We start from the raw sequence: 10,484 nt of genomic DNA, 5'->3' as shown, positions 1-10,484 counted from the left end.
CACAAAGTCCACCCCAAAATGACACACTTTCACCAACAAGACTATGCCTACTCCAAGAAGACCATACCTCCAATAGTGCAAGCTCTGGATACCCAGAATTTTAGTCTATGAACAATACTGGCCATATTTCTTAAAACTATGCAGTTGACTTCCTCTGTTGTATTACCCAGACACAACCTTCCCTGCATTATGGGCATCCTCCAATACCGGCTATGGATACACAGACTATTCTTCAGGTATGGCACACAAAATGAATTTAACCTAACTGGACATCACCTTCCCTACTAATCAAGGAATAAATCTCAGAGTAACTCAACTCCTGCAGGTTCATTTCCTGGTAATTTATGGAACCATGCTTGCTTTTGCTATTGTTACTATTTTAAGTAATAACTATGTGGGCATACAACATAGATTGATTTGTATGATGATGCTCCTGAGAATCTCTCATGTCATTGCCATGCTCATAACTCCCTGGCTTTGCTCAGATGACATAACTTCTTTGCTGGAATCCTCTGTTGAGTACACAAAGAACTAGCCTGCCCCGTGGCGTTTACAATCTGAAAGCATTGTCCTGAATCACACTATGTCCTGCAGATTGGGATGCTGTGTTCGGAATATTCTTGTCTCTAAGAGATAACCACACATTCCCAACTAGGCTTTCCTGTGGTTACACAATCGCTTTTCCTGGCTTGTGCCCAAGCACTACCTATACCTACCTATTCCATTTCTACATTTAAGGGCCTAGGTCTTGAAGAAAAGATCAGTTTTCTGTTTCCTAGAAAACCATCAGGAACACTGGCTCTTAATATTGTCTCACATTCCGAGACTTAGTCTTCTGTCAATGATCTCTTCCAGAGAAATTCTTCTTTGAGTTCCCTGAGAACTAAACCATTCTTTATTTTATCTACAATAGGAGGCTTTATTCTATTCCTGCATCTCTTGGATCTGCCTTTACTCATGAGCACCCTTCCCAAACATGCCCTCTGTACATTGCCCATCCCTGTCTTATTGCACCCATCCTACTGGCTTTCTATTCTGAGCTCCCTGATATTGCTCAAGAGTACATTCCACAAATAACAAGGAATACTTTTAAATAGTCAGATTGTAGATCATGTTTGCCTGCTGTTCTTTCCATAATGTGGTCTTACAGTTTCATTAAGACATTCCACACACACTTCACATCCCTGGAGACATGCACAGATTTTTATTTTCGAGTGAGTACAGAACTAATCTTGTCTTGTCTACCTCAATATCAAGCTTAGCTTTTGCTATGTAGAACTTTTATAAGATTTACCTCCATGACTTTCTCTTTGAGAATCACATGAATGCCAATCCTACAGTCCAAAGCCTAGAACTAGATATGCCATTCATGTACCAGCTTCTCCTTATCATTGTCAAGAACCTAGCCTGCCTGTCTTGTCAGCTGAGTTTCAAGAGCCTTTACTACTAAAGACTGTATGTAAGCTAAAACTTCAACAGAGAAAAGTCATTACAGTGCTGTGTGAAGACACATAAGTAGTCATATCTCTAAAGTTTGTAGCTGGATGTCTTACCCTTGGCACTACTAAAAGTGTGGTGTAGAAAGGTATGCTGTGCATTGTTCATGACATTGCTTTATGTAGCCTTGTTATTCTGAATAGTGGTTTGTCATCTGGATAAAATATAGATTTATATGAAAAGGGGAATCTTACAGGAGAAAATGCTTTCCTGAAAATGGCATGTAGGAAAGCCTTACAATTTTTTTCTATTTAATGACTGATCTAGGATATTCTAGCCCACTGTGCATGGTACCAACACTCAACAACTTGTTCCATAATTTATAACAAGGCAGTCTGACCTCTGGTGCCCCTGAAAAGCAGGGCAATAAGCTGTGTTCCTTCATTGTCTCTGCTTTATTTTTGTTCCATATTCCAACCATTTTCTGACTTAAGTAATTTCAAAGACAGGCTCTGAAGCTTCTGGCGTTTTTTCTTTTCTGAGTTCTTCCAGAATCAAGCCCAGCTGTACTTTCTCCACATTCGAAGTCTTTGATCAACACAGATGCTGTTTTTCTAGCATGATGGGATTAATAGAAACTTTTGTGCCAGTCCCATCCACATTTTCCAAGCCTAGATCTGATAAAAACATTGATCCTGTTATGAAGATCTCTGGTGAATTACCCCAGAAACAAGAAGTTTTTACTATTCCCACACTACATAATGCATAACTCTCGGTTCATACTGCATGTTGGCTTTTCCTGAAGAAGGACAGAATATAAGCCATGAGAGGGATTGGGATGTTTTGGTTGATGAGTATTTTTTGAGTAGAAGGGGAAAGTCTAGGTTTATAGAGGCCTTAGCCTGGGAGTATGGACATGAAAATTTGTGGCTTGACTCTGGTATAATTCATTAGATAAATTTGGTGCAAGATGGGCATGAACACAGCTAACCTTTAGAGGGTGGCATTGGTTCTGGCACATGCTGGATCAGTAATGGTTATGTCAAATACAAAAACACTTATACAATCTCCATATTGTAAGGACTATATCTGAATGAATATATATACATATTGAAGGTTGCTCTTGACTTGTGGAACTTCCCTGAAACTTACTTTCCAATGCTTTCACTCACTCCCAGCCCAATCTCAGATCACATACCTTTGCAATGTTTTCCCATGTGGTATATCCTAAAATCCAACACATCTGAGCCAATAGAACATTCCACAATCTAGTTTTAGGTTACACACATCCTGCTTCCCTGATGTTTGTTCCCTGAACTTCATCTTGCATGTCCAGTGATCAAGCTCAGGGTACAAATATATTTCAACATAGCTTTCCCTGGTGAGCTTCAAAGAACCCCACCCTATAGCATCAGGCCCATAGATTTTTCTAGTTTTGTTTACCCTGTGGACAAACCTCCCAATATTAACTGGCCTGTGCCATCAACCATCCAAATATTCTCTTGTGTGCCTGTTGAAAATCACTAAAACCTCATATACTAGTAGAAACTCTAGATACCAGCTTTCATGTTAGTTCCTATATCAACTTTCTTTTGTTCTTCCTTGAAAACCAGGCTTTCTCATGCCATCTCCATACTTTCTAAAACCTTCATGGGAAGAAGAGATCATACAATGAATTAGTAAGTGATAATCTGCATCAGCTCTCTGGAAATGCCATCTTCACTGTTCCTGCTGTGATATTCTATATCCAGGTTGCAGATTGATAACCAGATTTTCCCTGTGTTTTCCAAGGAATGTGACCTTTGATCATGATCTTCACACTCCTATAGAGAACTCCTTCCTGTCTAATATATCCAAAATTTTCTTCCCCTACAGCAGCCCTCAGAACTGTCTCCCTCAAGCATCTGCACACTCTAAGACCTCTCTTTAGATGAAACTGTCATGTAACAAGATTGACTGACAATCTCCATATTACCTCACTTCCTTTTTTCATGCTCACATTCCCTGAATTATCTCTGGTCCTGTGGTACATCTACCAATATTGCCTAGTGAGATCATCCTAATCCAGACCTCTGTATTTTATTGTTACAGCCAGAATTACTTCTGGATAGGTTCATCACTATCCATTTTTACTGTTATTTCTCCTTTGATCCTTGCCACGCAGTGGCCCACGTGCACTAAAAGATCTTGTCTCAGTCTCAAAGCTCTTGCATGGTCTGACCTTGGTCAGATTTCACAGAGCTTATATTACCTCAACCATCTTAATATCCCAGGTTCTAAGCATTCTCTATTAAAATGGTGGATAAGTTGGGTTGATAATGGTCACTAAGAAAGTTGTTTAACAGTACATCTCCTACCTACTTTACAGATATGATGAATAAATATGTCCATATTCAACTTTGGCAAGTCAGGCTTTATTTTAGCTTATACCTTTAGACTCAAGTCAGAAACATAAAGAAAGAAACCAATGTAGAAGGCATGAGGGAAACTGTTTCCTAGCTTTCTACCCATGGGTCATTAATCTTGCTCTTTTTATATAGCTTAATGTAACTTGAGCAAATGTTATACCACTTTAGTGGTTTGATCTTCCTAACAGTAATCACTAATAAATAATATGATCCACAATCATGCTTAAAGGCAAATTCAATAGGAACATTATCTTAAGGTCCTCTCTTTATATAATACCCTCACTTATATATATTGACAAACTTCTAATCAACCTAATTTATCACTTATCAACCTGACTCAAGTGCATCAATATGAAATCATAAGTGTTCCCTTCTCATTTATCCTCTAGCTCTCTGGCTAATCTCATGACAATATAAATTTAAAAGAATCTCTGACTTTAAAATATATATTACTGAAAAATTCAGTCTCTTTAAAATATTTAAAGTTTCTTCAAATTCCAAAACCTTTCATCATGAGCTCCTGTAAAATAAAGTTGGATCCCATCATAGTTCAAGAAGGAAGAAAGAAGAAATTGCTATGTTAAAAGCAAAGCAATACCAGCCAACAATATGGGAAATAACTCAATTTCTTAAATTTTGTACTCCCTCATGATGCTTTTTTTCTTCTAAGAGGTTGACTAGCTCTGGTTCTGTAGTCAGTAGTACAAGATGGTTATTTTAATGCTTATTAAATTTAGACCTGCTGCAGTCCTTGGGGCTTGCACCCTAGCATCTCCATTATATTAGGGTCAGCATAGGAGGTGAAACTCTTTTCAATAGCATCTCCTCAGATATCTTCAGGGATTTTGAAACTGTCTTGAGCTGCCAAGTGTCAGCTTCTTCTTAAAACTCCTTTAATACATTCCCTTGCACAGAACATGAAGTTTCAAAAATGTCCTCTCTTGGCCAATCACAGAGACATACTTCATATGTTCTTAATATTGACCTTAAAGGTTTTCTGCCCTCATAGCCACTTCCACGCTTCCAGTTTTTGCATATGTCACATTGCTTATTGACCAGCTTTCTCCCATGTGTTTTCACTGATTCATGTCAGGGTCTTTAGAAACTTTAAAACTCCCAAGATGCATAAGGGAATATAAGGTATATTTTCTCAAACTGTTCCACAGACTAAGGTCAAAGCATTGAATCAACTAAGCTAATAGGTAATTCTCTTTCACAGTATCACCCCCACGTAGGACGAGCTCTGGATACCCTTCAGAAGTAATGAGGATTGCTTTATCTAGTGAGGTTCAAATTATCTCCCATACTAGAGTGATTGCCACTCTCCCAGGCATCTCCCTTTTCATGTAGCTACTATTCTGTCATTTTGTATTCAGTTTCATAAGGTATAGGTTTGATTGCAATTTCCATAATACTAAACCTGGATGTTCACAGGACACAGTGATTTTTATCTAGAATTGATGAGGTCATTGCCTGCCACCTCCATAGGACCAGGCCTAGAACCTGTTATACAGATCTTACATATATTTTCCATGAAGAGTACGTCCAAACCTATCAAGAAGTACCACCTCAACATTCTCAGGAATAACTCGACACTTATTTATTGCTATATTTTCTGGGCAATGAACATCACTAAATTCTCATTCTTCCAGCACCATCTCTATATCTTGTATTCTAACTTTGTGTGGAGGGTTCCAGAAGTCGGTTTCTTTTTATTTAATTTAATTTAATTTAATTTAATTTTATTTTATTTTATTTTATTTTATTAACTTGAGTATTTTTTTATTTACATTTCGAATGTTATTCCCTTTCCCGGTTTCTGGGCAAACATCCCCCTAATAACTCCCCCTCCTGTACTACATGGATGTTCCCCTCCCCACCCTCCACACATTACTGCCCTCCCCCCAAAAATCACATTCACTGGGGGTTCAGTCTTAGCAGGACCAAGGGCTTCCCCTTATACTGGTGCTATTCTTACTGGGCTATTCATTGCTACCTATGAGGTTAGAGTCCAGGGTCAGTCCATGTATAGTCTTTGGGTAGTGGCTTAGTCCCTGGAAGCTCTGGTTGGTTGGCATTGTTGTTCATATGGGGTCTCGAGCCCCTTCAAGCTCTTACAGTCCTTTCTCTGATTCCTTCAACGGGGGTCCTATTCTCAGTTCAGTGGTTTGCTGCTGGCATTCGTCTATGTATTTGCTGTATTCTGGCTGTTTCTCTCAGGAGAAATGTACATCTGGCTCCTATCAGACTGCACTTCTTTGCTTCATCCATCTTGTCTAATTGGGTGGCTGTATATGTATGGGCCACATGTGGGGCAGGCTCTGAATGGGTGTTCCTTCTGCCTCTGTTTTAATCCTTGCCTCCCTATTTCCTGCCAAGGGTATTTTTGTTCCCCTTTTAAAGAAGGAGTGAAGCAATCACATTTTGATCATCTGTCTTGAGTTTCATATGTTCTATGCATCTAGGGTAATTCAAGCATTTGGGCTAATAGTCACTTATCAATGAGTGCATACCATGTGTGTATTTCTGTGATTGGGTTACCTCACAGAGTATGATGTTTTCCAGTTCCCTCCATTTGCTTATGAATTTCATAAAGTCGTTGCTTTTGATAGCTGAGTAATATTCCATTGTGTAGATGTACCACATTTTCTGTATCCATTCCTCTGTTGAAGGGCATCTGGATTCTTTCCAGCTTCTGGCTATTATAAATAAGGCTGCTATTAACATAGTGGAACATGTGTCTTTGTTATATGTTGGGGCATCTTTTGGGTATATGCCTAAGAGAGGTATAGCTGGGTCCGCAGGTAGTTCAATGTAAAATTTTCTGAGGAACCTCCAGACTAATTTCCAGAATGGTTGTATCAGTCTGGAATCCCACCAACAATGAAGGAGTATTCTTCTTTCTCCACATCCTTGTCAGCATTTGCTGACACCTGAGTTTTTGATCTTAGCCATTCTCACTGGTGTGAGGTGAAATCACAGTGTTGTTTGATTTGCATTTCCCTTATGACTAAAGATGTTGAACATTTCGTTAGGTGTTTCTCAGCCATTCGGCATTCCTATGAATTTTTGTTTAGCTCTCAACCCCATTTTTAATAGGGTTATTTGTCTTCCTGTGGTCTAACATCTTGAGTTCTTTGTATATTTTGGATATAAGCCCTCTATCTGTTGTAGGATTGGTATAGATCTTATCCCAATCTGTTGGTTGCCATTTTGTCCTAACCACAGTGTCCTTTGCCTTACAGAAGCTTTGCAGTTTTATGAGATCCCATTTGTCGATTCTTGATCTTAGAGCATAAGCCATTGGTGTTTTGTTCAGGAAATTTTTTCCAGTGCCCATGTGTTCCAGATGCTGCCCCAGTTTTTCTTCTATTAGTTCGAGTGTATCTGGTTTGATATGGAGGTCCTTTATCCACTTGGACATAAGCTTTGTACAGGGTGATAAGCATGGATCGAGCTGCATTCTTCTACATGGTGACCTCCAGTTGAACCAGCACCATTTGCTGAAAATGCTATCTTTTTTCCATTGGATGGTTTTGGCTCCTTTGTCAAAAATCAAGTGACCATAGGTGTTTGGGTTCATTTCTGGGTCTTCAATTCTGTTCCATTGGTCTATCTGTCTGTCTCTGTACGAATACCATGCAGTTTTTATCACTATTGCTCTGTAATACTGCTTGAGTTCAGGGATAGTGATTCCCCCTGAAGTCTTTTTATTGTTGAGGATAGTTTTAGCTATCCTGGGTTTTTTGTTATTCCAGATGAATTTCCAAATTGTTCTGTCTAACTCTGTGAAGAATTGGATTGGTATTTTGATGGGGATTGCATTGAATCTGTAGATCGCTTTTGGTAAAATGGCCATTTTTACTATATTAATCCTGCCATTCCATGAGCATGGGAGATCTTTCCATCTTCTGAGGTCTTCTTCAATTTCTTTCTTCAGAGCCTTGACGTTCTTATTGTACAGACTTTTCACTTGCTTGGTTAAAGTCACACCGAGGTACTTTATATTATTTGGGACTATTATGAAGGGTGTCGTTTCCCTAATTTCTTTCTCTGCTTGTTTCTCTTTTGTGTAGAGGAAGGCTACTGATTTATTTGAGTTAATTTTATACTCAGCCACTTTGCTGAAGTTGTTTATCCCCTTTAGTAGTTCTCTGGTGGAACTTTTGGGATCACTTAAATATACTATCATATCATCTGCAAATAGTGATATTTTGACTTCTTCTTTTCCAATCTGTATCCCCTTGACCTCCTTTTGTTGTCTGATTGCTCTGGCTAGAACCTCAAGAACTATATTGAATAAGTAGGGAGAGAGTGGGCAGCCTTGTCTAGTCCCTGATTTTAGTGGGATTGCTTCAAGTTTCTCTCCATTTAGTTTAATGTTAGCAACTGGTTTGCTATATACAGCTTTTATTATGTTTATGTATGGGCCTTGAATTCCTATTCTTTCCAGGACTTTTATCATGAAGGGGTGTTGGATTTTGTCAAATGCTTTCTCAGCATCTAATGAAATGATCATGTGGTTTTGTTCTTTCAGTTTGTTTATATAATGGATCACGTTGATGGTGTTCCATATATTAAACCATTCCTCCATGCCTGGGATGAATCCTACTTGATCACAGTGGATGATTGTTTTGATGTGCTCATGGATTTGGCTTGCCAGAATTTTTATTTAGCATTTTTGCATCGATATTCATAAGGGAAATTGGTCTGACGTTCTCTTTCTTTGTTGGGTCTTGTGGGGTTTAGGTATAAGAGTAATTGTGGCTTCATAGAAGGAATTCGGTAGTGCTCCATCTGTTTCAATTTTGTGGAATAGTTTGGATAATATTGGTATGAGGTCTTCTATGAAGGTCTGATAGAATTCTGCACTAAACTCGTCTGGACCTGGGCTCTTTTTGGTTGGGAGGCCTTTAATGACTGCTTCTATTTCGTTAGGAGTTACAGGGTTGATAATTTAAATCTGTTCCTGATTTAACTTTGGTACCTGGTATATGGCTAGGAAATTTTCCATTTCCTGCAGATTTTCAAGTTTTGTTGAATATAGGCTTTTGTAGTAAAATCTGAAGATTTTTTGAATTTCCTCTGATTCTGTAGTTATGTTTCCTTTTTCATTTCTGATTTTGTTAATTTGGACACACTCTCTGTGTCTTCTCTTTAGTCTGGCTAAGGATTTATCTATCTTGTGATTTTCTCAAATAACCAACTTTTTGTTCTCTTGATTCTTTCTGTGGTCCTTTTTGTTTCTACTTGGTTGATTTCAGCTCTGAGTTTGATTATTTCCTGCCTTCTACTCCTCCTGGGTGTATTTGCTTCTTTTTGTTCTAAGAGCTTTTAGGTGTGCTGTCAAGATGGTGACATATGCTCTTTCCTGTTTCTTTCTGCAGGCACTCAGAGCTATGAGTTTTCCTCTTAGCACAGATTCCATTGTGACCCATAAGTTTGGGTATGTTGTACCTTCATTTTCATTAAATTCTAAGAAGTATTTAAATTCTTTCTTTATTTCTTCCTTGACCAGGTTATCTTTGAGTAGAGCATTGTTCAACTTCCATTTGGATGTGGGCATTCTTCACTTTTTGGTATTGAAGACCAGCTTTAGGCCGTAGTGGTCTGATAGGACGCATGGGATTATTTCTTTCTTTCTGTATCTATTGAGGCCTGTTTTTTGACCAATTATATGGACAAGTTATTTTACAGCCTTTCATTCTCAGGTAGTGTCTGTCTTCGTCTCTGAGGTGTGTTTCCTGTCGGCAGCAGAATGTAGGGTCCTCATTGCGTATCCAGGTTGTTAATCTATATCTTTTTATTGGGGAATTGAGACCATTGATGTTGAGAGATATTAAGGAATAGTGATTATTCCTTCCTGTTATATTCATATTTGGATGTGAAGTTATGTTTGTGTGCTTTCCTTCTCTTCATTTTGTTGCCAAGACAATTAGCTTCTTGCTTTTTCTAGGGTGTAGCTTGCCTCCTTATGTTGGGCTTTACCATTTATTTTCCTTTGTAGTGCTGGATTTGTAGAAAGATATTGTGTAAATTTGGTTTTGTCATGGAATATCTTGGTTTCTCCATCTATGTTAATTGAGAGTTTTGCAGGATACAGTAACCTGGGCTGGCATTTGTGTTCTCTTAGGGTCTGTATGACATCTGTCCAGGATCTTCTGGCTTTCATAGTCTCTGGCGAGAAGTCTGGTGTGATTCTGATAGGTCTGCATTTATATGTTACTTGACCTTTTTCTCTTACTGCTTTAATATTCTTTTTTTTATTTTGTGCGTTTGGTGTTTTGATTATTATGTGACAGGAGGAGTTTCTTTTCTGGTCCAATCTATTTGGGGTTCTGTAGGCTTCTTGTATGCTTATGAGCATCTCTTTCTTTAGGTTAGGGAAGTTTTCTTCTATGATTTTATTGAAGATATTTACTGGTCCTTTGAGCTGGGAGTCTTCACTCTCTTCTATACCTATTATCCTTAGGTTTGATCTTCTCATTGAGTCCTGGATTTCCTGTATGTTTTGGACCAGTAGCTTTTTCTGCTTTACATTATCTTTGACAGTTGAGTCAATGGTTTCTATGGAATCTTCTGCTCCTGAGATTCTCTCTTCCATCTCTTGTATTCTGTTGTTGATGCTTGTATCTACAG

Source organism: Rattus rattus, chromosome X, assembly GCF_011064425.1.
Source record: "Rattus rattus isolate New Zealand chromosome X, Rrattus_CSIRO_v1, whole genome shotgun sequence".
Taxonomy (NCBI): domain Eukaryota; kingdom Metazoa; phylum Chordata; class Mammalia; order Rodentia; family Muridae; genus Rattus; species Rattus rattus.
Note: the sequence above shows the minus strand (reverse complement) of the source record.